At 55.4% G+C, this 26,228-nt stretch overlaps 1 pseudogene across 1 annotated transcript in view; it reads left to right on the top strand.

Moving 5' to 3' along the window:
• Positions 1 to 14,035: 14,035 nt before the first annotated feature.
• LOC100894379 (glycerol-3-phosphate acyltransferase 4-like) overlaps positions 14,036 to 26,228 on the top strand; it is a 37,027-nt pseudogene continuing 24,834 nt past the window's right edge. Inside the window, exons 1-4 of the transcript XR_013525627.1 lie at positions 14,036 to 14,161; positions 24,600 to 24,669; positions 24,833 to 25,132; positions 25,871 to 25,945. The product of XR_013525627.1 is annotated as a glycerol-3-phosphate acyltransferase 4-like (transcript). The remainder of the gene's footprint in view (positions 14,162 to 24,599; positions 24,670 to 24,832; positions 25,133 to 25,870; positions 25,946 to 26,228) is intronic.

Raw genomic sequence — 26,228 nt, 5'->3', positions numbered from 1 at the left:
ATAGTCAGGGGCTGTGGGAGCATGGAGTACATGGATGGGAGGGTGGGTACTCAGAAGCTGTGGGAATAGAGAGTGTATGGATGTTAGGGTGGGTTGTCAGGGGCTATGAAAGGAGGAAGTGCATAGATGGGAGGGTGGGTAGTCAGGGGATATGGGAGCAGGGAGTGCATGGATAAAAGGGTGGGGACTCAGGGACTGTGGGAACAGGGTGTGCATGGATGGGCAGCTCTCATGCGTCTCCAGAATGGATAGTCAGGGGCTGTGGGAGCATGGAGTACATGGATGGGAGGGTGGGTACTCAGGAGCTGTGGGAGTAGAGAGTGTATGGATGTGAGGGTGGGTTGTCAGGAGCTACGGGAGCAGGCAGTTCATGGATGTGAGGGTGGGTCATCAGGGGCTATGAAAGGAGGGAGTGCATGGATGGAAGGGTGGGTAGTCAGGGGATATGGGAGCAGGGAGTGCATGGATAAAAGGGTGGGGACTCAGGGACTGTGGGAACAGGGTGTGCATGGATGGGCAGCTCTCATGCGGCTCCAGAATGGGTAGTCAGGTGCTGTCAGAGCAGGAAGTGCATGGATGTGAGGGTGGGTAGTCAGAACGTGTGGGAGGAGGGAATGCATGGATGTGAGGGTGAGTAGTTAGGGGCTCTGGAAGCAGGGAGTGCATGGATGGAAGTGTGGGGAGTCAGAAAATGTGAAAGCAGGTTGTGCAGACATGGTAGGGTGGGTAGTTAGGGACTGTGGCAGTAGGCAGTGCATGGACGGAAGGGTGGGTTGTTAGGAGGTGTGAAAGCATGGATGTTAGAGTGGGTAGTCAGGGGCTGTGAAAGCAGGGAGTGCATAGATGTGAGGGTGGGTAGTCAGGGGCTTTGGGAGCAGAAAGTGCATGAATGTGAGGGTGGGTAGTCAGGGGCTGTGGGAGCAGGGCGTGCAGAAATAGTAGGGCGGGTAGTTAGGGACTGTGGGCAAAGGCAGTCCATGGACGAGGGGTTGAGTAGTCAAGAGCCTTGAAAGCAGGAAGAGCATGGATGTGAGATTGGGTGGTCAGGGGCTGTGGGAGCTCACAGTGCATGGATTGCAGGTTAGATACTCTGCGGCTGTGGGAGCAGGGTGTGCATGGGTGTGAGCATGGGTAGTGAGTGCTATAAGAGCAGAGAGTGCATGGATGGGAGGGTGGGTAGTCAGGGGCTGTGGGAGAGGAAAGTGCATAGATGGGAGGGTGGGTAGTCAGGGCCTGTGGGACCAGGAAGTGCATGGATGTTAGAATGGGTAGTCAGAGGCTGTGGGAGCAGGCAGTGCATAACAGGGATGGTGGGTAGTCACTGTCTGTAGGAGCACGGAGTGCATGGATGGCAGTGTGGGTAGGCAGGGGGTGTGGAAGCACGGAGTGCATGGATGGACAGCTCTCATGCTGATCTGAGGGTGGGTATTCAGGGGCTGTAAAAGCAGGCAGGGCATGGATGCGAGGGTGGATATTCAGGGGCTCTGGGAGCAAGGAGTGCATGGATGTGAGGGTCGGTAGTCAGAACCTGTGGGAGCAGACTACATGGATGGGAGGGTGGGTAGTCAGGGGCTGTGTGAGCAGAGAGTGCATGGATCGGAGGTCAGATAGAAAGGGGCTGTGGGAGCAGGAAATGTATGTATGTGAGGGTGGGTAGTCAAGGGCAGTGGGAGCAGGGAGTGCATGTATGGGATGGTGGGTAGTCAGGGGCTGTGGGAGCAGAGAGCGCAGGGATGTGAGAGGGGGTAGTCAGGGGCTGTGGGAGCAGGGAGCGCATGTATGTGAGGGGAAGTAGTCAGGGGCTGTGGGAGCAGAGAGTGCATAAATGGGAGGGTGGGTAGTCAGGGGCTGTGAAGGCAATGAGTACATGCATGTGAGGGTGGGTAGTGAGGAGCTGTGGGAATACGAAGTGCATGGATGGAAGAATGGGTAGGCAGCGGCTGTGGAAGCCGAGAGTGCATGGATGGAGAGCTCTCATGCTGCTCTGAGGGTGGGTAATCGGGCTGTAAGAGCAGGGAATGCATGGAGGCAAGGGTGGGTATTCACAAGTTGTGGAAGCAGAAAGTGCATGGATGTGAGGGTGGGTAGTCAGGGGCTGTGGGAGGAGAGAGTGCAAGGATGGGCAGCTCTCATGCTGCTCTCATGGTGGGCAGTCAGGGGCTGGAGGAGCAAAAAGTGCATGGATGTGAGGGTGCTTAGTCAGAGGCTGTGGCAGCAGCGAGTGCATGGATGGGAGGTTGGGTATTCAGAAGCTGTGTGAGCAGAGAGTGCATGGATCGGAGGTCAGATAGAAAGGGGCTGTGGGAGCAGGAAATGTGTGCATGTATATTAGGGTGGGTAGTCAGAGGCTGTGGCAGCAGCGAGTACATGTATGGGATGGTGGGTAGTCAGGGGCTGTGGGAGCAGAGAGCGCAGGGATGTGAGAGGGGGTAGTCAGGGGCTGTGGGAGCAGGGAGCGCATGTATGTGAGGGGAAGTAGTCAGGGGCTGTGGGAGCAGAGAGTGCATAAATGGGAGGGTGGGTAGTCAGGGGCTGTGAAGGCAATGAGTACATGCATGTGAGGGTGGGTAGTGAGGAGCTGTGGGAATACGAAGTGCATGGATGGAAGAATGGGTAGGCAGCGGCTGTGGAAGCCGAGAGTGCATGGATGGAGAGCTCTCATGCTGCTCTGAGGGTGGGTAATCGGGCTGTAAGAGCAGGGAATGCATGGAGGCAAGGGTGGGTATTCACAAGTTGTGGAAGCAGAAAGTGCATGGATGTGAGGGTGGGTAGTCAGGGGCTGTGGGAGGAGAGAGTGCAAGGATGGGCAGCTCTCATGCTGCTCTCATGGTGGGCAGTCAGGGGCTGGAGGAGCAAAAAGTGCATGGATGTGAGGGTGCTTAGTCAGAGGCTGTGGCAGCAGCGAGTGCATGGATGGGAGGTTGGGTATTCAGAAGCTGTGGGAGCAGGGAGTGTATTGATGGGAGGGTGGGTAGTCAGGGGCAGTGGGAGCAGGGAGTGCATGTATATTAGGGTGGGTAGTCAGAGGCTGTGGCAGCAGCGAGTACATGCATGGGAGGTTAGGTAGTCAGGGGCTGTGGGAGCAGGGAGTGCATTGATGGGAGGGTAGGTAGTCAGGGGCTATGGGAGCAGGGAGTGCATGTATGTGAGGGTGGGTAGTCAGCGGCTGTGGTAGCAGGAAGTGCATGGATGGGAGATTGGGTAGCCAGCGGCTGTGGGAGCAGACAGTGCAGAAATGGTAGGCTGGCTACTTAGGGTCTGTGGGAGCAGGCAGTGCATGGACTGAAGGGTGTGGAGTCAGGAGCTGTGAAAGCAGAAAGACCATGGATGTGAGGTTGTGTAGTCAGGGGCTGTGGGAGCACGGAATGCATGGACTGCATGGTATGTACTCAGGGGCTGTGGAAGCAGGGAGTTCATGGGTGTGAGAGTGGGTCATGAGGTGCTATGTCAGCAGAAAGTGCATGGAGGGAAGGGGGGGTAATCTGTGGCTGTGGGAGCAGAAAGTGCATGGATGGGAGGATGGGTATTCAGGGGCTGTGGCACACAGAATGCTCATGGATGAACAGATCTCATGCTGCTCTGATGGTGGTAGTCAGGGGCTGTGAGGCACAGGGAATGCATGGATGGGAAGGTGGGTAGTCACAAGATATGGGATCAGAGAGTGTATGGATGGGCAGCTCTCATGCTGCTCTGAGGGTGGGTAAATCAGGGGCTGTAAGAGCAGGGAGTGCATTCATACGAGGGTGGGTAGTCAGAAGCTGTGGGAGCAGGGAGTGCATGGATGTGAGGGTGCATAGTCAGGGGCTGTGGGAGAAGAGTTTGCATAAATGTGAGGGTGGGTAGTCGGACTGTGGACCCAGGGAGTGCATGGATGGAAAGCTTTCCTGCTGCTCTCTGGGTGGGTCATCAGGGGCTGTGGGAGCAGAAAGTGCAGAAATGGTAGGCTGGCTAGTTAGGGTCTGTGGGAGCAGGCAGTACATGCACGGAAGGGTGCGGAGTCAGGAGCTGTGAGAGCAGGAAGAGCATGGATGTGAGGTTGTGGGAGCAAGAAGCTGTGGGAGCACTGAGTGCATGGATTGGAGGGTAGGTACTCAGGGGCTATGGGAGCAGGGAGTGCATGGGTGTGAGGGTGGGTAGTGAGGGGCTATGGGAGCAGGGAATACATGGAGTGGAGGGAAGGTAGTCAGGGGCTGTGGGAGCAGAAAGTGCATGCATGAAAGGATGGGTGGTCAGGGGCTGTGAAGCACAGAAAGCTCATAATTGGAGGGCTCTCATGCTGCTCTGAGGGTGGTAGTCAGGGGCTATGAGGCACAGGAAATGCATGGATAGAAAGGTGGGTAGTCAGGGGCTGTGGGACCAGGGAATGCATGGATGTGAGGGTGGGTAGTCAGGGGCTGTGGGAGCCGGCAGTGCATGGTCGGAAGGGTGGGTAGTCAGAGGCTGTGAAAGCACAAAGTGCATGGATGTGAGGGTGGGTAGTCAGGAGCTGTGAGAGCAGGGAGTGCAAAAATGTTAGGGTGGCTAGTTAGGGGCTGTGGGAGCAGGCAGTGTATGAACGGGAGGGTGGGTAGTCAGGAGCTGTGAAAACAGGAAGAACATGGATGTGAGGTTGGGCAGTCAGGGGGTGTAGGAGCACAAAGTGCATGGATTGGAGGGTAGGTACTCAAGCTGTGGGAGCAGGGAGTGCATGGGTGTGAGGGTGGGTAGTCAGGTGCTATGGGAGCAGAGAGTGCATGGATGAAACGGTGGGTAGTCGAGGGCTGTGGGACACAGAAAGCTCATGGAAAAAGGGCAATCATGCTGCTGTGAGGGTGTCAGTCAAAGGCTGGGAGGCACAGGGAATGCACTAATGAGAAGGTGGGTAGTCAGGTGATGTGGGAGCAGGGAGTGCACAGATGTGAGGGTGGGTAGTCAGGGGCTGGGGGAGCAGGGAATGCATTAATGAGCAGCTCTCATGCTGCTCTGACAATAGATATTCAGGGGTGGTGGGAGAAGGGAGTGCATGGATGGGAGGGTGGGTAGTCAGGAGCTGTGGGAGCAGAAAGTGCATGGATGGACAGCTCTCATACTGCTCTGAGGGTCAGTAGTCGGGGCTGTAAGAGCAGGAAGTGCATGGATGCGACAGTGGGTATTCGGGCTGTGGGAGCAAGGAGTGCATGCATGAGAGGGTGGGTAGTCAGGGGCTATGGGAACAGGCAGTGCATGCATGGGAGGGTGGGTAGTCAGAGGCTCTGAGAGCAGGGAGTGCATGGATGAAAGAATGGGTAGTCCGGGGCTTTAGAAGCAGGGAGTGAATGGATGTGAGGGTGGGTAGTCAGCGGCTGTGGGACCAGGAAGTGCATGGATGGTAGAATGGGTAGTCAAGGGCTGTGGGAGCAGGCAGTGCATGGTCAGGAGGGTGGGTAGTCAGGGGCTGTGGGAGCATGGAGTGCATGGACGGGAGTTGGGTAGTCAGGGGGTGTGGAAGCAGGGAGTGCATGGATAAGAGGGTTGGTGGGCAGGGGATGTGGTGCAATGGGATCGCATAAATGGAGGGCTCTCATGCTGCTCTGAGGGTGGTAGTCAGGGGCTATGAGGCACAGGTAATGCAAGGATGAGAAGGTAGGTAGTCAGGGGCGTTGGGAGCAGGGAGTGCAAGGATGTCAGGGTGGGTACTCAGGGGCTGTGGGAGCATGAAGTGCATGGATGGGAGGCTGGGTAGTCAGGGACTGTGGGAGCAGGGAGTTCATGGATGTGAGGGTGGGTTGTCAGGGGCTATGGGAGGAGGGAGTGGATGGATGGGGGGTAGTCAGGGGATATGGGAGCAGGGAGTGCATGGATAAGAGGGTGGGGAGTCAGGGACTGTGGGAACAGGGTGTGCATGGATGGGCAGCTTTCATGCTGCTCCAGGGTGGGTAGTCAGGGGCTGTCAAAGCAGGAAGTGCATGGATGTGAGGGTGGGTAGTCAGGGGCTGTGAAAGAAGGGAAAGCATGGATGTGAGGGTGAGTAGTTAGGGGCTGTGGGAGCAAGGAGTGCATGGATGGGAGGGTGGGGAGTCAGAAAATGTGGGAGCAGGTTGTGCAGACATGGTAGGGTGAGTAGTTAGGGACTGTGGCAGTAGGCAGTGCATGGATGGGAGGGTGGGTATTCAGGAGCTGTGAAAGCAGGAAGAGCATGGATGTGAGGGTGGGTAGTCAGGGGCTGTGAAAGCAGGAATTGCAAAAATGGTAGGGTGGGTAGTTAGGGGCTGTGGCAGTAGGCAGTGTATAGACGGGAGGGTGGGTAGTCAGGAGCTGTGAAAACAGGAAGAGCATGAATGTGAGGTTGGGTAGTCAGGAACTGTAAAAGCATGGAGTGCATGGATTTGAGGGTAGGTACTCAGGGGCTGTGAAAGCAGGGAGTGCATGGATGTGAGGGTGGGTAGTCAGGTGCTATGGGAGCAGGGAGTGCATGGTTGGGAGGGTGGGTAGTGAGGTACTATGGGAGCAGGGAGTGCATGGATGGGAGGGTGGGTAGTCAGGGGCTGTGGGAGCAGGGAGTGCATGGATGTGAGGGTGGGTAGTCAGGTGCTATGGGAGCAGGGAGTGCATGGTTGGGAGGGTGGGTAGTGAGGTGCTATGGGAGCAGGGAGTGCATGGATGGGAGGGTGGGTAGTCAGGGGCTGTGAAAGCAGGGAGTGCATGGATGTGAGGGTGGGTAGTCAGGTGCTATGGGAGCAGGGAGTGCATGGTTGGGAGGGTGGGTAGTGAGGTGCTATGGGAGCAGGGAGTGCATGGATGGGAGGGTGGGTAGTCAGGGGCTGTGGGAGCAGGGAGTGCATGGTCGCAAGGATGGGTAGTCAGGGGCTGTGGGAGCACGGAATGCATGGACGGCAATTTGGGGAGTCATCGGGTGTAAAAGCAGGGAGTGCATGGATGTGAGGGTGGGTAGTCAGGTGGTATGGGAGCACGGACTGCATGGATGGGAGGGTGGGTGGGCAGGGGATGTGGGGGAACGGGATCGCATAAATGGAGGGCTCTCATGCTGCTCTGAGGGTGGTAGTCAGGGGCTGTGAGGCACAGGGAATGCATGGATGAGAACGTGGGTAGTCACGGGCTTTGGGAGCAAGGAGTGCATGGATGTCAAGGTGGGTAGTCAGGGGCTGTGGGAGCAGGGCGTGCAGAAATAGTAGGGCGGGTAGTTAGGGACTGTGGGCAAAGGCAGTCCATGGACAAGGGGTTGAGTAGTCAAGAGCCTTGAAAGCAGGAAGAGCATGGATGTGAGATTGGGTGGTCAGGGGCTGTGGGAGCTCACAGTGCATGGATTGCAGGTTAGATACTCAGGGGCTGTGGGAGCAGGGTGTGCATGGGTGTGAGCATGGGTAGTGAGGTGCTATAAGAGCAGAGAGTGCATGGATGGGAGGGTGGGTAGTCAGGGGCTGTGGGAGATGAAAGTGCATAGATGGGAGGGTGGGTAGTCAGGGCCTGTGGGACCAGGAAGTGCATGGATGTTAGAATGGGTAGTCAGAGGCTGTGGGAGCAGGCAGTGCATAACAGGGACGGTGGGTAGTCACTGTCTGTAGGAGCACGGAGTGCATGGATGGCAGTGTGGGTAGGCAGGGGGTGTGGAAGCACGGAGTGCATGGATGGACAGCTCTCATGCTGCTCTGAGGGTGGGTAGTCAGGGGCTATAAAAGCAGGCAGGGCATGGATGCGAGGGTGGATATTCAGGGGCTCTGGGAGCAGGGAGTGCATGGATGTGAGGGTCAGTAGTCAGAAGCTGTGGGAGCAGGGACTGCATGGATGGGAGGGTGGGTAGTCAGGGGCTGTGTGAGCAGAGAGTGCATGGATCGAAGGTCAGGTAGAAAGGGGCTGTGGGAGCAGGAAATGTATGTATGTGAGGGTGGGTAGTCAAGGGCAGCGGGAGCAGGGAGTGCATGTATGGGATGGTGGGTAGTCAGGGGCTATGGGAGCAGGGAGCGCAGGGATGTGAGAGGGGGTAGTCAGGGGCTGTGGGAGCAGGGAGCGCATGTATGTGAGGGGAAGTAGTCAGGGGCTGTGGGAGCAGAGAGTGCATAAATGGGAGGGTGGGTAGTCAGGGGCTGTGAAAGCAATGAGTACATGCATGTGACGGGGGGTACTGAGGGGCTGTGGGAATACGAAGTGCATGGATGGAAGAATGGGTAGGCAGCAGCTGTGGAAGCCGAGCGTGCATGGATGGAGAGCTCTCATGCTGCTCTGAGGGTGGGTAATCAAGCTGTAAGAGCAGGGAATGCATGGAGGCAAGGGTGGGTATTCACAAGCTGTGGGAGCAGAAAGTACATGGATGTGAGGGTGGGTAGTCAGGGGCTGTGGGAGCAGGAAGTGCATGTATATTAGGGTGGGTAGTCAGAGGCTGTGGCAGCAGCGAGTGCATGCATGGAAGGTTAGGTAGTCAGGGGCTGTGGGAGAAGGGAGTGCATGGATGGGAGGGTAGGTAGTCAGGGGCTATGGGAGCAGGGAGTGCATGTATGTGAGGGTGGGTAGTCAGCGGCTGTGGTAGCAGGAAGTGCATGGATGGGAGACTGGGTAGCCAGCGGCTATGGGAGCAGGGAGTGCAGAAATGGTAGGCTGGCTACTTAGGGTCTGTGGGAGCAGGCAGTGCATGGACTGAAGGGTGCGGAGTCAGGAGCTGTGAAAGCAGAAAGACCATGGATGTGAGGTTGTGTAGTCAGGGGCTGTGGGAGCACGGAGTGCATGGATTGCATAATATGTACTCAGGGGCTGTGGGAGCAGGGAGTGCATGGGTGTGAGGGTGGGTAGTGAGGTGCTATGGGAGCAGGGAGTGCATGGAGGGGAGGGTGGGTAGTCAGGGGCTGTGGGAGCAGGGAGTCCATGGATGGACAGCTCCCATGCTGCTCTGAGGCTGGGTAGTCAGGGACTGTAAGATCAGGGAGTACATGGACGGGAGGGTGCCTATTCAGGAGTTGTGGGAGCAGGGAGTGCATGGATGTGAGAGTGGGTAGTCAGGGGCTGTGGGAGCAGGCAGTGCACGGATGAGAGGGTGGGTAGTCAGGGGCTGTGAAAGCAGTCAGTGCGTGGATGGGAGGGTAGGAAGTCAGGGGCTCTGGGAGCAGGGAGTGCATAGATGTGAGTGGGGGTAGTCAGGGGCTGTGGGAGAACCAAGTGCAGGGAAGGGAGGGTGGGTAGTCAGGGGCTGTGGTAGCAGGGAGTGCATAAATGGGAGGGTGGGTAGTCAGGGGCTGTGGTAGCAGGGAGTGCATAAATGGGAGGGTGGGTAGTCAGGGCTGTGGGAGCAGGGAGTGTATGGATGTGAGGGTGGGTAGTCAGGGGCTGTGGTAGCAGGGAGTGCATAAATGGGAGGGTGGGTAGTCAGGGCTGTGGGAGCAGGGAGTGTATGGATGTGAGGGTGGGAAGTCAGGGGCTGTGGTAGCAGGTAGTGCATAAATGGGAGGGTGGGTAGTCAGGGCTGTGGGAGCAGGGAGTGTATGGATGTGAGGGTGGGAAGTCAGGGCTGTGGGAGCAGGTAGTGCATAAATGGGAGGGTGGGTAGTCAGGGCTGTGGTAGCAGGTAGTGCATAAATGGGAGGGTGGGTAGTCAGGGCTGTGGTAGCAGGTAGTGCATAAATGGGAGGGTGGGTAGTCAGGGCTGTGGGAGCAGGGAGTGTATGGATGTGAGGGTGGGTAGTCAGGGCTGTGGGAGCAGGGAGTGTATGGATGTGAGGGTGGGTAGTCAGGGGCTGTGGTAGCAGGTAGTGCATAAATGGGAGGGTGGGTAGTCAGGGCTGTGGGAGCAGGGAGTGTATGGATGTGAGGGTGGGTAGTCAGGGCTGTGGTAGCAGGTAGTGCATGGATGTGAGGGTGGGTAGTCAGGGGCTGTGGTAGCAGGGAGTGCATGGATGTGAGGGTGGGTAGTCAGGGGCTGTGGTAGCAGGTAGTGCATAAATGGGAGGGTGGGTAGTCAGGGCTGTGGGAGCAGGGAGTGCATAAATGGGAGGGTGGGTAGTCAGGGCTGTGGGAGCAGGGAGTGCATAAATGGGAGGGTGGGTAGTCAGGGGCTGTGGTAGCAGGGAGTGCATAAATGGGAGGGTGGGTAGTCAGGGCTGTGGGAGCAGGCAGTGCATGGATGTGAGGGTGGGTAGTCAGGGCTGTGGGAGCAGGGAGTGCATAAATGGGAGGGTGGGTAGTCAGGGCTGTGGGAGCAGGGAGTGCATAAATGGGAGGGTGGGTAGTCAGGGGCTGTGGTAGCAGGGAGTGCATAAATGGGAGGGTGGGTAGTCAGGGCTGTGGGAGCAGGGAGTGCATAAATGGGAGGGTGGGTAGTCAGGGCTGTGGGAGCAGGGAGTGCATAAATGGGAGGGTGGGTAGTCAGGGGCTGTGGTAGCAGGGAGTGCATAAATGGGAGGGTGGGTAGTCAGGGCTGTGGGAGCAGGGAGTGCATAAATGGGAGGGTGGGTAGTCAGGGGCTGTGGTAGCAGGGAGTGCATAAATGGGAGGGTGGGTAGTCAGGGCTGTGGGAGCAGGCAGTGCATGGATGTGAGGGTGGGTAGTCAGGGCTGTGGGAGCAGGGAGTGCATAAATGGGAGGGTGGGTAGTCAGGGCTGTGGGAGCAGGGAGTGCATAAATGGGAGGGTGGGTAGTCAGGGGCTGTGGTAGCAGGGAGTGCATAAATGGGAGGGTGGGTAGTCAGGGCTGTGGGAGCAGGGAGTGCATAAATGGGAGGGTGGGTAGTCAGGGCTGTGGGAGCAGGGAGTGCATAAATGGGAGGGTGGGTAGTCAGGGGCTGTGGTAGCAGGGAGTGCATAAATGGGAGGGTGGGTAGTCAGGGCTGTGGGAGCAGGCAGTGCATGGATGTGAGGGTGGGTAGTCAGGGCTGTGCGAGCAGGGAGTGCATAAATGGGAGGGTGGGTAGTCAGGGCTGTGGGAGCAGGGAGTGCATAAATGGGAGGGTGGGTAGTCAGGGGCTGTGGTAGCAGGGAGTGCATAAATGGGAGGGTGGGTAGTCAGGGCTGTGGGAGCAGGGAGTGCATAAATGGGAGGGTGGGTAGTCAGGGCTGTGGGAGCAGAGAGTGCATAAATGGGAGGGTGGGTAGTCAGGGGCTGTGGTAGCAGGGAGTGCATAAATGGGAGGGTGGGTAGTCAGGGCTGTGGGAGCAGGGAGTGCATAAATGGGAGGGTGGGTAGTCAGGGCTGTGGGAGCAGGGAGTGCATAAATGGGAGGGTGGGTAGTCAGGGGCTGTGGTAGCAGGGAGTGCATAAATGGGAGGGTGGGTAGTCAGGGCTGTGGGAGCAGGGAGTGCATAAATGGGAGGGTGGGTAGTCAGGGCTGTGGGAGCAGGGAGTGCATAAATGGGAGGGTGGGTAGTCAGGGCTGTGGGAGCAGGGAGTGTATGGATGTGAGGGTGGGAAGTCAGGGCTGTGGGAGCAGGGAGTGCATGGATGTGAGGGTAGGTAGTCAGGGCTGTGGGAGCAGGGAGTGTATGGCTGTGAGGGTGGGAAGTCAGGGGCTGTGGGAGCAGGGAGTACATAAACGTGAGAGTGGGTAGTCAGGGGCGGTGGGGCACAGGAAGCGCATGGATGAAGGGCTGTCATGCTCCTCTGAGGGTGGTAGTCAGGGGCTGAGAGTCCCAGGGAATGCATGAATGGCAAGGTGGGTAGTCAGGGGCTGTGGGAGCAGGCAGTGCATGGATGGGCAGCTCTCAAACTACTCTGAGGGTGGGTAGTAAGGGGCTGTGGGAACAGGAAATGAATGGATGGGAGAATGGGTAGTCAGGGGCTGTGGAAGCATGGAGTGCATGGATGGCATGGTGGGTAGTCAGAACCTGTGGGATTCGGAAGTGTATGCATATGAGGGTGGGTGGTCAGGGGCTGTGGGAGGAGGGAGTGCATGGATGTGAGGGTGGGTAGTGAGGTGCTATGGGAGCAGGGAGTGCTTGGATGGGAGGGTGGGTAGTCAGGGGCTGTAGGAGCAGGGAGTGTACAGATATGAGGGTGGATAGTCAGGGGCTATAGGAGGAGAGAGTGCATAAATGGGTGGGTGGGTAGTCAGGGGCTGTAGAGGCAGGGAGTGCATAAATGGGAGGGTGGGTAGTAAGCAGTTGTGAGAGCAGGTAGAGCATGGATGGGAGAATGGGTAGTCAGGGGCTGCAGAAGCAGGGAGAGCATGGATGTGAGGGTGGGTAGTCAGGGGCTGTGGGAGCAGGGAGTGCATGGATGTGAGGGTGGGTTGTCAGAAGCTGTGGGAGCACAAAGTGCATGGATGAGCAGCTGTCATACTGCTCTGAGCGTGGGTAGTCAGAAGCTGTGGGAGGCGGGAGGGCATGGATGTGAGGGTGGACAGTCAGGGGCTTTGGAAGAAGGAGTGCATAGATGGGAGGGTGGGTAGTCAGGGGCTGTGGGAGCAGAGAGTGTATGGATATGAGGGTGGGTAGTCAGGTGCTGTGGGAGCAGGGAGTGCGTAGATGTGAGGGTGGGTACTCGGGCTTTGGGAGCAGGGAGTGTGTCGATGGGAAACAGGATAGTCAGGGGCTGTGGGAACAAGGAGTGCATGGATGGGCAGCTCTCATGCTGCTGTGAGGGTGGGTAGTCATGGGCTGTGGGAGCAGGGAGTGCATGGATGGGAGGGTGGGTAGTCAGGGGCTGTGGGAGCAGGGAGTGCACAGATGTGAGCGGGGGTAGTTAGGGGCTGTGGGAGGACCAAGTGCAGGAAAGGGAGGGTGGTTGTCAGGGGCTGTGGGAGCCGGCAGTGCATAAATGGGAGGGTGGGTAGTCAGGGGCTGTGGGAGCAGGGAGTACATGGACATGAGAGTGGGTAGTCAGGGGCAGTGGGGCACAGGAAGCCCATGGATGAAGGGCTGTCATGCTCCTCTGAGGGTGGTAGTCAGGGGCTGAGAGGCCGAGGGAATGCATGAATGGCAAGGTGGGTAGTCAGGGGCTGTGGGAGCAGGCATCATGGATGGGCAGCTCTCATACTACTCTAAGGGTGGGTAGTAAGGGGCTGTGGGAGCAGGAAATGAATGGATGGGAGAATGGGTAGTCAGGGGCTGTGGGAGGAGAAAGTACATGGATGTGAGGGCGGGTGGTTAGGGGCTGTGGGGGCAGAAAGCACATGGATGTGAGTGAGGGTGGTTAGTCAGGGGCTGTGGGAGCAGGGAGTGCATGAATGTGAGGGTGGGTAGCCAGGGGCTGTGGGAGCAGGGAGTGTATGGATGGAAATGTGGGTAGTCAGGGCTGAGGGAGCAGGGACTGCATGGATGGGCAGTCCTTATGTAGTTGCTCTGAGGGTGGGTAGTCAGAGGCTGTGAGAACAGGGAGTGCATGGATGGGAGGGTGGGTAGTCAGGGGCTGCAGAGGCAGGGAGTGCATGGATGGGCAGCTTTCATGCTGCTCTCAGGGTGGGTAGTCAGCGGATGTGGCAGCAGAGAGTGCATGGATGAAACCATGCTCCACCCGCCGGGGATCCCCGGGGCGCAACGTCGCCGGGGCGTCCCGGACCGCAGGCCGCGCACGGCCGCCCGAGCCCGGCACTCGCGCCCCGATCAACGCCCCCCCGGCGGCCGGGGACTTTGAGGGAAAAGGCCAGCTCCCTCCTACTCACCGACCGCAAGGCTCGGCGACTCCAAACCCCTCTGCAACCGCTTCCTCCAGCCGTTGCCGCCGCCGCGGGCCCGGGCTGCGTCAGGACTTGCGCGCGCCCGCCGTTTTCTACGCCGCCCAACGTGACCCCGCCCCCACCGTCCCGCACGCTGCCGCCGGGCGCGCGAGCCGCCAGGGCGAGGACCTAGGGAGAGGCGAGTGCCCCAGTCCGCCGGGTGGGCGCGCCCGGGACGCGCGGAGTCGCCCTCTGGCGGGCGAGGGGCGGCTGCCTGGGGAGGGGCGGGGCGGGGCGGGAGAGACCGAGCCCTGGTCGCCCCTCGGCTGCCGCGTCCCTCTCCGGTAAGGGGAGCCCTTCCCCGCCTCAGGGCGGGAGACCGGCCCCCTCCCGGGCCAGAGGTTCGCACGTGTGTTCCGGAGAAGGTGAAGTCAGCCCGGCACCGCGGGAGGAGGCTAGATCACTAAATCACCTGGTCCTCTTGGGGCTGCTGTCGGTGAGCGGCGACATTCTGCCCGTAGAGGACTCGGCTCGGCCTGGCACGCTCAAGATCTGTTAGCTGCCGGTACCACCACCACCGTTACCACGACCGCCGTCACACCAGCAGCATCCGTGAGTCTCGCCTACTTTGCTTGTCAAGCAGAGGGCTTACGGCGTGAGTGTAGTCCGCCTTCGCCCTCCCTCGCAGCTGCAACTTTCCAACTTGTACCTCCGCGTGGACCTCCTCTCTCTACTCAAGTCTAGCTGGTGCCTGCTGGAGTTTGCACGTGTGTTTCTTTTACCGCATTTCTTTTGACTTCAGACGCCTAACCCAAGCTTATTATCTCCCCTAAAATTGGACCTCCTTAAAATATATATTACCTTTCTTTTTCCTTTTTTTTTTTTTTGAGACGGAGTTTTCGCTGTTGTTACCCAGGCTGGAGTGCAATGGCAGGAACTCGGCTCGCCGCAACCTCCGCCTTTTGGGTTCAAGCAATTCTCCTGCCTCAGCCTCCCGAGTAGCTGGGCAGGCGCGCACCACCATGCCCAGCTAATTTTTTGTATTTTTAGTAGAGACGGTGTTTCACCATGTTGACCAGGTGAAACCTCGATCTCTTGACCTCGTGATCCACCGGCCTCCGCCTCCCAAAGTGCTGGGATTAGAGGCGTGAGCCACCGCGCCCGGCCCGACTTCCTGTTCTTAAAAGACAGTTTGTGGCCAGGCGCGGTGGCTCTGGCCTCTTAGCCCAACACTCTGGGAGGCTAAGGCGGACGGATTTTTGTATAATACTTTCATGGGATGCTTTTTTTTTTTTAAGATTAAAGCCAAGATAAATTATTGTCTCATTTTCATCACATATGGACGCTAGTGTCTTTAAGGGAAGGTAAAGAATGTTTTGTTAGAAGTAAATGTTGACGTTTTAATGGTGGTGATAGTGAGTTTTGTGGTACCAGCTGTTTTGTATTTTAAACTTTCTGAACATCCGGCAAGGTATGGGTTTTCATGTTCAGGTTTTGTTGGGATGAGACCTTTTGATCCCAAGGTCAGGTGGATGGGATTTTTGGATTTGTATTTGCTCCTTGAGTTTCGGGGCAGTGTCTCCACGCGGGGTTTCCTGTTGAGGGGCATCACATGCAATAGTGTGAAGTAGGTACAAGGGGCAGTCATTGTATTCTATAGTATTTTGTAGTCTCCATTTCTCAGCTGTATCCTCATTCGGTTTTCTTCTCAGAAGTGTTTTTACTGGACTCATGACTTGGAGGCCAGACCTTAAATCCAGAGATGGCAACCTGGATAGGGACTTAAAAGGATCCACAAAAACTTGTGACACACTTGGTGCCTAGGCCCTGTTCCCAATAACCCCTTCTAGGGCTGTTTATCTAACATTTTGGTGCTTTCTTTCCCCTCCCTAATTTGTAGACGATCCGACCTTTTATTCCTTGGAGGATTTGCTTTGGGGATAAAATTTTGGTCCTCAGGCACAGAGACATTCACTTTTAATGAAAGAACCCTTGGGCATGACTCCAATCCCAGAATTGCTCACTGAGCGCTATGCCACCTAAGCATTGACCTGAACATATTAGTGCACTCCAGTCCAGATTGGACCACTGATCCTACGTGGAAGGGCTGTGTTTTAAAAAAAAAAGTTTTTGGTAAGCTGTAGTGTGTGAAATTGCTTTTTGTATACCGATCTATGCATGTTTTGTGCATGAGTAGTACTTGTGTTGCTATTCCTGTTGATGTTAAATTACTGTATAATATAAACAGTATGTGCTTTTCTATATCAGCGTGTAAATTTAATATAACACATATGCAGTAATAAACGATTTGTTTTACTGAAAAAAACAAAAAAGAGGTTAGTTGCTGTGTTATTTGGGTAGGTACTCATGCCTGGCATATCTTCATTGTAAATTGTAGCCTTTAACATTTTAAAGTAGACAATTTTTATTTGTCTGTTATCGTGTTGCTGTTCTGCAAGTTTTTCGAAACTAAATCCTACCTTGTGTTATATCAGAATCTCTTGTTTCTGTTCTCTGGAAATACGTTTACTCATCTCTATTTTCAGCCTTTCTGAATCACATTGTTTCAGGTATGCTTCTTTTATATGGCACCAAATTGATTTTTGTGTTGTGAGCCAGTACAATTTTTTTTTTTGTTTTTTGACACAAGGTCTATTTCTGTCACCCAGGCTGGAGTGCAGTGGCCCAGTCTTGGCTCACTGCAGCCTTGACCTCCCCAGCTCAAGGGATCCTCCTGCCTCAGCTTCCAAAGTAGCTGGGACTACACGTGCACACCGCCGCACCCAGCTAATGTTTTTTTATTTTTAGCAGAGACAAAGTCTCCCTGTGTTGCCCAGGCTGGTTTCCAACTGGTAAACTCAAGCAAGCCTTCTGCCTCAGCCTCCCAGAGCGCTGGGATTACAGGTATGAGCCACTGCACCTGGCCTGGAAATTCTTTTTCTTTTAGTGGGGAAACACAAATTCATTGTATTTATTAATATAGCCAACATGTTTCATCTCAACTTTGCCATCTTTTTAGTCATTTATTTATTGGTGTATTTTGCTCTATTTCCTTTTTTTTTTTTTTACTGTGTTTCCTTTTTATGTCTTTTTAGTGTTATGTGTTTAAACTTTTTATGTGTTTCATTTTTCTTTTTTAATGTTTTAAATTGCTAGGGAAGAGTGGAGTTTTGAAGGTTTGTGTTTTTGTTCTACGAGGTTCTCCTGTACTAATATCATTCTAAAAATTTATTTCTCTTTTTCCTTATTTGTTTTTTTACTATTTGGTTTGTCAGCTTCAAAAGATGTTATTTCACATCTACCTGTTAGCATCTAGAAATCAATGAACTTATTTCACTTTCTTCTTTCTCTTCACATTTTAGTTAGATTATTACTTTATTAGAACTCATACTTTTTATTTAGCATTTTTCTACTCTTACAGTATTTATTAATAGTAGTCACATCCCCTGACTACCCACCGTCACATCCATATACTCTCTGCTCCCACTGCCTCTGACTACCTACCCTCCCATCTATGGACTCTCTTCTCTCACATCCCCTGACTACCCAGCCTCATATCTATGCACTCCGTGCTCCCACATCTTCTGACTACCCACCCTCAGAGCAGCATGAGAGCTACCCATCCATCCATTCCCTGCTCGCACAGCCCATGACTACCCACCCTCACATCCATGCACTCCCTGCTCCCATAGTTCCTGACTACCCACCCTCACACCATGCACTCCCTTTCTTCCATCCGTGCACTTCTTGCTCTCTCAGCCCCTTACTACCCAACCTCAGAGCAGTGTGAGAGCTGCCCATCCATGCACTGCCTACTCCCACAGCCCCTGACTACGCACCTTCCCATTCATGCATTCCCTGTGCCCCATTGCCGCTGACTACCCATCCTCCCGTTCATGCACTTCCTGCTCCCACAGCCCCTGAATACCCACCCACAGAGCAGCATGAGAGCTGTCCATCCATGCACTCCCTGCTTCCACAGCCCCTGTCTACCCACCCTTTCATCCATGCAGTATCTGCCCCCACAGCCCCTGACTACCCCCGCTCCCATACATGAGGTCTTTGCTACCACAACCCCTGACTACACACCCTCACCTCCTTGCACTCCCTGTCCCACAGCTTCGAACTACTTACCCTTCAATCTGTACCCTCCCTGCTCCCACAGCCCCTGATGACCCATCCTCCCATCCATGCACTCTCTGCTCCTACATCCCCTGACTATCCACCCTCCCATCCATGCACTCCCTGCTGCCACAGCTTCTTACTACCCACCCTCACATCCATGCACTCCCTGTTCTTACAGCTGTTGACTACCCACCCTCAGTCCGGCATGAGAGCTGTTCATCCATGTACTCCATGCTCCCACAGCCCCTGACTACCCACCCTCCCATCCATGCACTCCCTGCTCCCACACCTTCTGATTACCCACCCTCACATCCATGTACTTTCTGCTCCCAAAGCCCCTGACTTCCCACCCTCACACCATACACTCTCTGCTCCCACAGCCCTTGACTACCCACCCTCACATACATATACTTCCTGCTCCCACACCCCCTGACTACCCAACCTCCCATTCATGCACTCCTTGCTCCCACAGAGGCTGACTATCCACCCTCACATCCATGCACTTTCTGCTCTCACAGCCCCTGACTACCCACCCTCAATTCCATACACTCTCTGCTCCCACAGCCTCTGACTACCCACCCTCTTATCTATGCACTCTCTTCTCTCACAGCCCCAGACTACCCACCCTCATATCTCTGCACTCCATGCTCCCACATCTTCTGACTACCCAACCTCCAAGCGGCATGAGAGCTGCCCATCCATGCACTCCCTGCTCTCACAGCCCATGACTACCCACCCTCACATCCATGCAGTCCCTGCTCCCATAGTTTCTGACTACCCACCCTGACATCCATGCACTCTTTGCTCCCACATCCCCTGACTACTCACCTTCCCATCCAAGCATTTCCTGTGCCTCACAGCCCCTGACTACCACCTTCAGAGCAGCATGAGAGCCCTCCATCCATGAGCTTTCTGTGCCGCACAGCCCCTGACTATCCATCCACCCATTTATGCACTTTCTGCTCCCACAGCCTCTGACTACCTACCCTTTCTTCCATGTATTGTCTGCTCCCATACCACCTCACTACCCACCCTCACACTTATGCACTCCCTCCTCCCACAGACCCTGAGTACCTCCCCTCCAATCCATTCTCTTAGTGCTCCCACAGCTTCTGACTACACAACCTCACATCCATGCTCTTCCTGGTTTCACAGCTCCTGACTCAGCACCCTTCCGTCCATGCACTGCCTGCTCCCACAGACCCTAAATAGCCAGCCTATTATTTCTGCACTCCCTGCTCCCACAGCCCCTGACTACCCACCCTGAGAGCATCAAGGAAGCTTTCCATCTGTGCACTCCCTGCGTCTACAGCTCCTGACTACCCACCCTCACATCCATGTACTCTCTTCTCCCACAGCCCCTGACTATTCACCCTCATGTACATGCACTCCCTGCTCCCACAGCTTCTGACTCCCCACCCTCGCATGAATGCACTCCCTGCTCTTACAGCCCCATAGTACCCACCCTCAGAGCAGCATGAGAGGTGTCCATCCATGCACTCCCTGCTTCCAAAGCCCATGCCTACCCACCCTCCCATCAATGCACTTCATACTCCCACAACCACTGAATCTCCCCCCGCATATCCATGCACTCACTGCGTTCACAGCCACTGACTACCCATTCTCCTATCCATGCACTCTCTGTTCCCACAGCCCCTGACTACCCCGCTCAAAAACATGGCCGTTCTGCTTCCACAGCCCCTGACTACCCACCCTTCCATCCATGCACTGCCTGCTCCCACAGCCCCTAACTACCCACGCTACCTTTTCTGCACTCTCTGCTCCCACAGCCCGAGTCCCCACCGTCTCATCCATGTACTGTACACCAACAGTCCTTGATTACCCAACCTCACATCCATGCACTTCCTGCCCCCACAGCCCCTGACAACCCACCCTCACATCCATGCACTTCCTGCTCTCACAGCCCCTGACTACCCACCCACGCATTCATACAGTCCTTGCTCCCACAGCCCCTGACTACTCACCCTCTCATCTATACACTCCCTTCTCCCACATCCCCTGACTACCCACCCTCACATCCATGTACTTCCTCCTCTCACACCCCTGACTGCCCACCCTCTGAGCAGGGTGAAAGCTGCCCATCCATGCATTCCCTGATATCACAGCCCCTGACTACCCTCCCTCAGTGCACCATGAGGGCGGCTCATTTATGCACTCCCTGCTCTCATAGCCTCTGACTACCCATTCTCACATCCATGTACTCTCTTTTCCCACAGCCCCTGACTACCCAGCCGCACATCTCTGCACCCACTGCTCCCACAGCTTCTGACTACCCACTCTCACATCCATGCACTTTCTGCTCCCACAGCCCCTGAACAGGCACCCTTGCATCCATGCACTTTCTGCTCTTTCAGCTGCTGACTACAGACCCTTAGAGCAGCATGGGAGCTGTCCATTTATGGACTCCCTGCTCCCACAGCCCCTGAGTCCCCACCCTCTCATCCATGTACTCTGCTCCCTCGGCCCCTGACTACACACCCTCACATTTATGCACTTTCTGCTCCCACAGCCTCTTACTTCCCACCCTTGCATAAATACACTCTCTGTTTCCACAGCCCCTGACTACCCACCCTCCCATCTATGCACTCCGTTCCCCCACAGCCCCTGACTACCCACTTTACCATCCATGCACTCCCTGCTCCCACAGCCCCTGACTACCCACCCTCAGAGCAGCATGAGAGCTGCCCATCCATGAATTCCCTGCTCCACAGCACATGACTACCCACCCTCACATCCATGGACTCCCTCCTTTCACAGCCCCTGACTACCCATGTTCTTACCTATGCACTCCCTGCTCCCACAGCCACTGACTACCCACCCTCACATCCATGCACTCCCTGCTCCCAAAGCCCTTGACTACTCCCCCTCACATTTATGCACTCCCTGCTCCCACAGCCCTTGACTACCAATTCTCACATCCATGCACTCCCTGGTCCCACATCCCCTGACTACTCACCGTCCCATGTGCCTCAAAGCCCCTGACTACCCACCCTCACATCTATGTGCTTCCTGGTCCCACATCACCTGACTACCCACCTTCCCATCCATGCATTTCCTGTGCCTCACAGCCCCTGACTACCATTCTGAGAGTAGCGTGAGGGCCCTCCTTTCATGAGCTTTCTGTGCCCCACAGCCCCTGACTACCCATCCTCTCATCCAAACACTTTCTGCTTCCACGGGCCCTGACTACCCACCCTCACATCCATACACTCCCATCTCCCACAGCCCCTGGGCACCGACCCTTCAATGCAAGCACTCCGTGCTCCCAACTCCTGACTACCCAACCTCACATCCATGCTCTTCCTGCTTTCACAGCTCGTGACTATCCAGTGTCCCGACCATGCACTGTCTGCTTTCACAGCCCTTACCTACACACCCTACCATTTCTGCACTTTCTGCTCCCACAGCCCCTGACTAACCACCCTCACAACCATGCACTCTTTGCTTTCACTGCCCCTGAGTACCTACCCTCCCATTCGTGTACTTCCTGGTCCCACAGCTTCTAACTACGCACCCTTACATCCATGTACTCCTGCTTCTGCAGCCCCTGACTACCCATTCTCCCATCCGTGTTCTCCATGCTCTCACAAACGCAGGCTACCCACCCTTTCATCCATGCACTCTCTGCTGCCACAGCCCCTGACTACCCACCCTGAGAGCAGCATGAAAACCGCCCATCCATGCACTCTCTGCGTGAGCTTTCTGTGCCCCACAGCCCCTGACTACCCATCCTCTCATTACTGCACTTTCTGCTCCCATAGCCCCTGACTACCCACGCTTTCATCCATGCACTTTTTTCTTTGATTGTAACTAATTACTCACCCTGACATCCATGCATTTCTTGCTTCCAAAGCCCCTGAATACCCAGACTTCCATCCATTCACTCAATGCTCCCACAGCCCCTGACTACCCACCCTCACATCCATGCACTCCCTGCTCCCACAGCCCCTGACTACCCACCCTCACATCCATGCACTCCCTGCTCCCACAGCCCTTGACTACCCACACTCACATCCATGCACTTTGTGCTCCCACAGCCCCTGACTACCTTCCTGATTTCCCACCCTCTCATCCATGCACTCTACACTTCCTGACTTCCCACCCTCTCATCCATGCACTCACTCCTCCCACAGCCCCTGACTATCCACCCTCACATTCATGCACTCCCTGCTCCTACAGCCCCTGACTACCCACCTTCCCATCCATGCACTTTGTGTTCCCACAGCCCCTGACGACTCACCCTCACATCCATGCACTCCCGTATCCCACAGCCCCTGACTACCCACTTCAGAGCACCATCAGGGCTGCGCATCCATGCAATCTCTGCTCTTACAGCCCACGACTACCCACCCTCGCATCCATGCACTTTGTGCTCCCACATCCCCTGACTACCAACCCTCCCATCCATGCACTCCCTGCTTCTACAGCTTCTGAATACACACCCTTCGAGAAGCATGAGAGCTGCTCTTTTATGCACTCCCTGCTCCTGCAGCCCCTGACTACCCACCCTTACATCTATGGACTTTCTGCTTCCACAGCTTCTGACTACTTTTTCGCAGAGAAGCATGAGAGCTGTCCATCTATGCACTCCCTGCTCCCAAAGCCCCTGATTACCCACCCTCACGTCCATGCACTCCCTGCTTCTACAGCTTCTGACAACCCTCTTTCACGTCCATGCACTCACTTCTCCCACAGCCCCTGACTACCCACCCTCCCATCCATGCACTCCCTGCTCCCACAGACCCTGAATTCCCACGCTGGCATCCATGCACTTTCTGTTCTTAAATCTTGTGACTACCCATTCTCAGTGCAGCATGAGAGCTTTTCATGCATGCACTCCCGGCTCTTACAGCCCATTACTCCCCACCCTCCCATCTATGCACTCCCTTCTCTGACAGCCCCTGACTAGCCACCATAACATCCAAGCATTCCCTGTTCGAACAGCCCCTGACTACCCACCCTCAGAGCATCATTTGAGCTGCCCATCTATACACTCCCTGTTCCCACAGCCCCTGACTACGGTATCTCTCATCCATGCACTCTTTGCTCCAACAGCCCTAGTACTCTCCCTCACATCCATACACTTCCTGGTCCCACATCCCCTGACTACCCACCCTCCCATCCATGCACTCCCTGCTCCCACAGCCCCAGAATTCCCATTCTCACATCTATGCACTCCCTGCTCCAACAGCCCCTGACTACCCACCCTGACATCCATGTACTTTCTGCTCCCAGAATCCCTGACTAATTTTTGTTCTATCTATGCACTCCATGCTCCCACAGCCCCTGACTACACACCCTCACATCCATGCTCTATGTGCTCCCACAGCCCCTAACTACCCACCGTCACATCGATGCACTCCCTGCTCCCACATCCCTTGACTACTTCCTCTCCCATCCGTGCTCTCCCTGCTTCCACAGCCGCTTACTACCCACCCTCACATCCATGCGCTCCCCGCTTTCACAGCTCCTGACTACCCATTCTCACATCCATGCACTCCCTGCTCCCACAGCCCCTGACTAACCACCCTCATATCCATGAACTCCCTGCTTGCACAGCCCCTGACTACCCACCCTCACATCCATGCACTCCCTGCTCCGACAGCCCGTGACTACCCATCCTCACATCCATGCCCTCCCTGCTCCCACAGCCCCTGGCTACCCAACCCTCACATCCATGCACTTCCTGCTCCCACAGCCCCTGACTACCCACCCTCACATCCATGCACTCCATGCTCCCACAGCTCCTGACTACTCACCGTCATATCCATTCACTTCCTGATCCCGCAGCCCCTGACTACCCACATTCACATCCATGCATTCCCTGTTTCTCACAGCCCCTGACTACCACCCTCAGAGCAGCATGAGAACCCTCCATTCATGAGCTTTCTGTGCCCCACAGCCCCTGACTACCCATCCTCCCATTACTGCACTTTCTGCTCCCATAGCCCCTGACTACCCACGCTTTCATCCATGCACTTTTTTCTTTGATTGTAACTGATTACTCACCCTGACACCCATGCATTTCTTGCTTCCAAAGCCCCTGAATACCCAGACTTCCATCCATTCACTCAGTGCTCCCACAGACCCTGACTACCAACCCTCATAGCCAGGTACTCCCTGCTCTGCCAGCCCGTGACTACCCATTTTCACTCCATGCACTCCGTGCTCCCACAGCCCCTGACTACCCACCCTCACATCCATGCACTCCCTGCTCCCACAGCCCGTGACTACCTACACTCACATCCATGCACTCCCTGCTCCCACAGCCCCTGACTACCCACCCTCACATCCATGCACTTCCAGCTTTCACAGACCCTGACTACCCACCCTCTTATTTATGCACTCCCTGCTCACTGTGTTTGGCCACTCATAGGCCTTTCAATGTAAAGTCGTGGGATTCTCCCATTAAAATGTTACTCCTGTCACTGGACCCTCCAAACATATGTATAACTTAAGTTCTTTGTCTGCTCGCAAGCAAAATTGCTGCTTTCTTAGAGTAATTTGGTTGCAGACAGTAGTTACAGGAGGCCTGCGTTTGCCGGTTTGCGTAGCTGCTGTGGGGCAGTGCGGGAGGAATTGTGAGGTCTGTGCTGTCAGCAAGTGAGTTCCCTACAACGTGGAGGCAGAGAGATGTAGGCAGTGAGGAACTGGGCCTGAGGAGCTCACCCCAGCTTCTTGAGTTCTTGCATTTTGCTATAGGTGACTTAACTGTTGGTCCCAGTTATCAAGGAAGGGGCCGCTCTGGGGAGAGGTGGTTTGAGTTTCCTTCTAGACTGTGTGCTTCGTGGCTTCGGTCTCAGGTGACTGGGACTGAGCATTTCACAGAACAGAGATGGACGTGTTCACTGATTGAAAACAGGTCTCATTCTCACTCCTGTATCTTGCTTTCTGACCCTCCCAGTGGGCTACCTCGAGAATGGAGCGAGGAGCCAAGGAGAAGAACCACCAGCTTTACAAGCCCTACACCAACGGTAAGACGTTGTCCTTGTCCTGAGAGGTCCATTTGAACAGTGCTCCCCAGTGCTTCTGGTGCCACACAGGCCCTTCCCTGCGTCAGTGCGGGATGTGTGCTCTGAGTGCGTCTCACGTGCTCTCCCCTAGCCTGCTGCTTGACAGGGACACATTCTTTTGCAGGAATCATTGCAAAGGATCCCACTTCACTAGAAGAAGAGATCAAGAAGATTCGTCGAAGTGGCAGTAGTAAGGCTCTGGACAACACTCCGGAGTTGGAGCTCTCTGGCATTTTCAACTTTTGCCGGAAAGAATGGAGACCATTATGGATGATGAGGTGACAGAAAGATTCTCCGCAGAGGAACGGGAATCCTGGAACCTGCTGAGCAGAACCAATTATAACTTGCATTCCATCAGCCTTCGGCTCACGGTCCTGTGGGGGTTAGGAGTGCTGATTCGCTACTGCTTCCTGCTGCCGCTCAGGTGAGACAGGGCCTGTGGGAAGTGGGGCTTGCTGCTGCCCCCCCATCCTGGTGCACGGCCACCTGCCTGCTCTGCTTGTGTTCCTGTTTTAGAAAGGAGGAGGGGATGACTGTCACTGGCCAGGCCACATGACTCCTTGGAGGGGTACACCAGTCATTCTCTTTCAGAGGCCCTTGGATGCTCTGCAAATCAGATAGAAATAGTTGCATTTCTTAAAGACAGCTTGCTTGTCTAGATGATAGCAAACACACAGACAGGAACATCGTGTGCTTTCTGGCCACTCCTCCCTGGGCATGGCTCATTCTTTCCTGAAGCTTGCCTCTCGAGTACAGAGGCGGTATTGGTCTCTCAGCTTCTCTGTACCGTGTGCTGTTCTGAGTGTGTCTCACCAGGTGCTGGTACCTTCAGGCTTCACCTCCTCTTGCTTCAGAGGGAAGCTGTGCTTCCACCGGGGTTTCTAGCCAAAGGGAAGGGGAGGGCAGCAGGGAGCAGCCCTGCAGCAGAACGGCCAGCTTAGGGATTTTCCAGCCTTCCAGTTGCCTGAGGCCTCAGGAGATGCTGGCAGCCGAGAGCCAGACCCACAGCGCACTGTCAGCTGGAATTGAAAGGATCTCTGGTTCTGATAGGCCTGCTCGCATTTCTAGGTGAACTCTGGTCCAGGTCCCGAGTGATCAGGTCTTGGGGGTGGTTTTTGTGATGCCCACTTTGATGCTCACACCTTCGGCTCTGTACTTACAGGATAGCGCTGGCTTTCACAGGGATTAGCCTTCTGGTGGTGGGCACAACTGTGGTGGGATACTGGCCGAATGGGAGGTGAGTAGAGTGGGAGTCCACACCTAAAGGGCAGTTCGTTCTGGGAATGGTGCTCACATATCGAAGGCCAGGCCACTTCTTTGGATGCAGCCAAATTCATGGAATCTCAGATGGATTAAATAACCCACTGGTGGCTGGGCATGGTGGCTCACGCCTGTTATCCTAGCACTTTGGGAGGCCAAGGCGGGCCAATCACCTGAGGTCAGACATTCGAGACCAGCCTGGCCAACATGGAGAAACCCCATCTCTACTAAAAATACGAAAATTAGCCGGGCGTGGTGGC

Source organism: Callithrix jacchus, chromosome 13 (assembly GCF_049354715.1).
Source record: "Callithrix jacchus isolate 240 chromosome 13, calJac240_pri, whole genome shotgun sequence".
NCBI classification, from domain to species: Eukaryota; Metazoa; Chordata; class Mammalia; order Primates; family Cebidae; genus Callithrix; species Callithrix jacchus.
The sequence above is the reverse complement of the archived record's forward strand: the minus strand, read 5'-3'. Positions and strand labels throughout refer to the sequence as shown.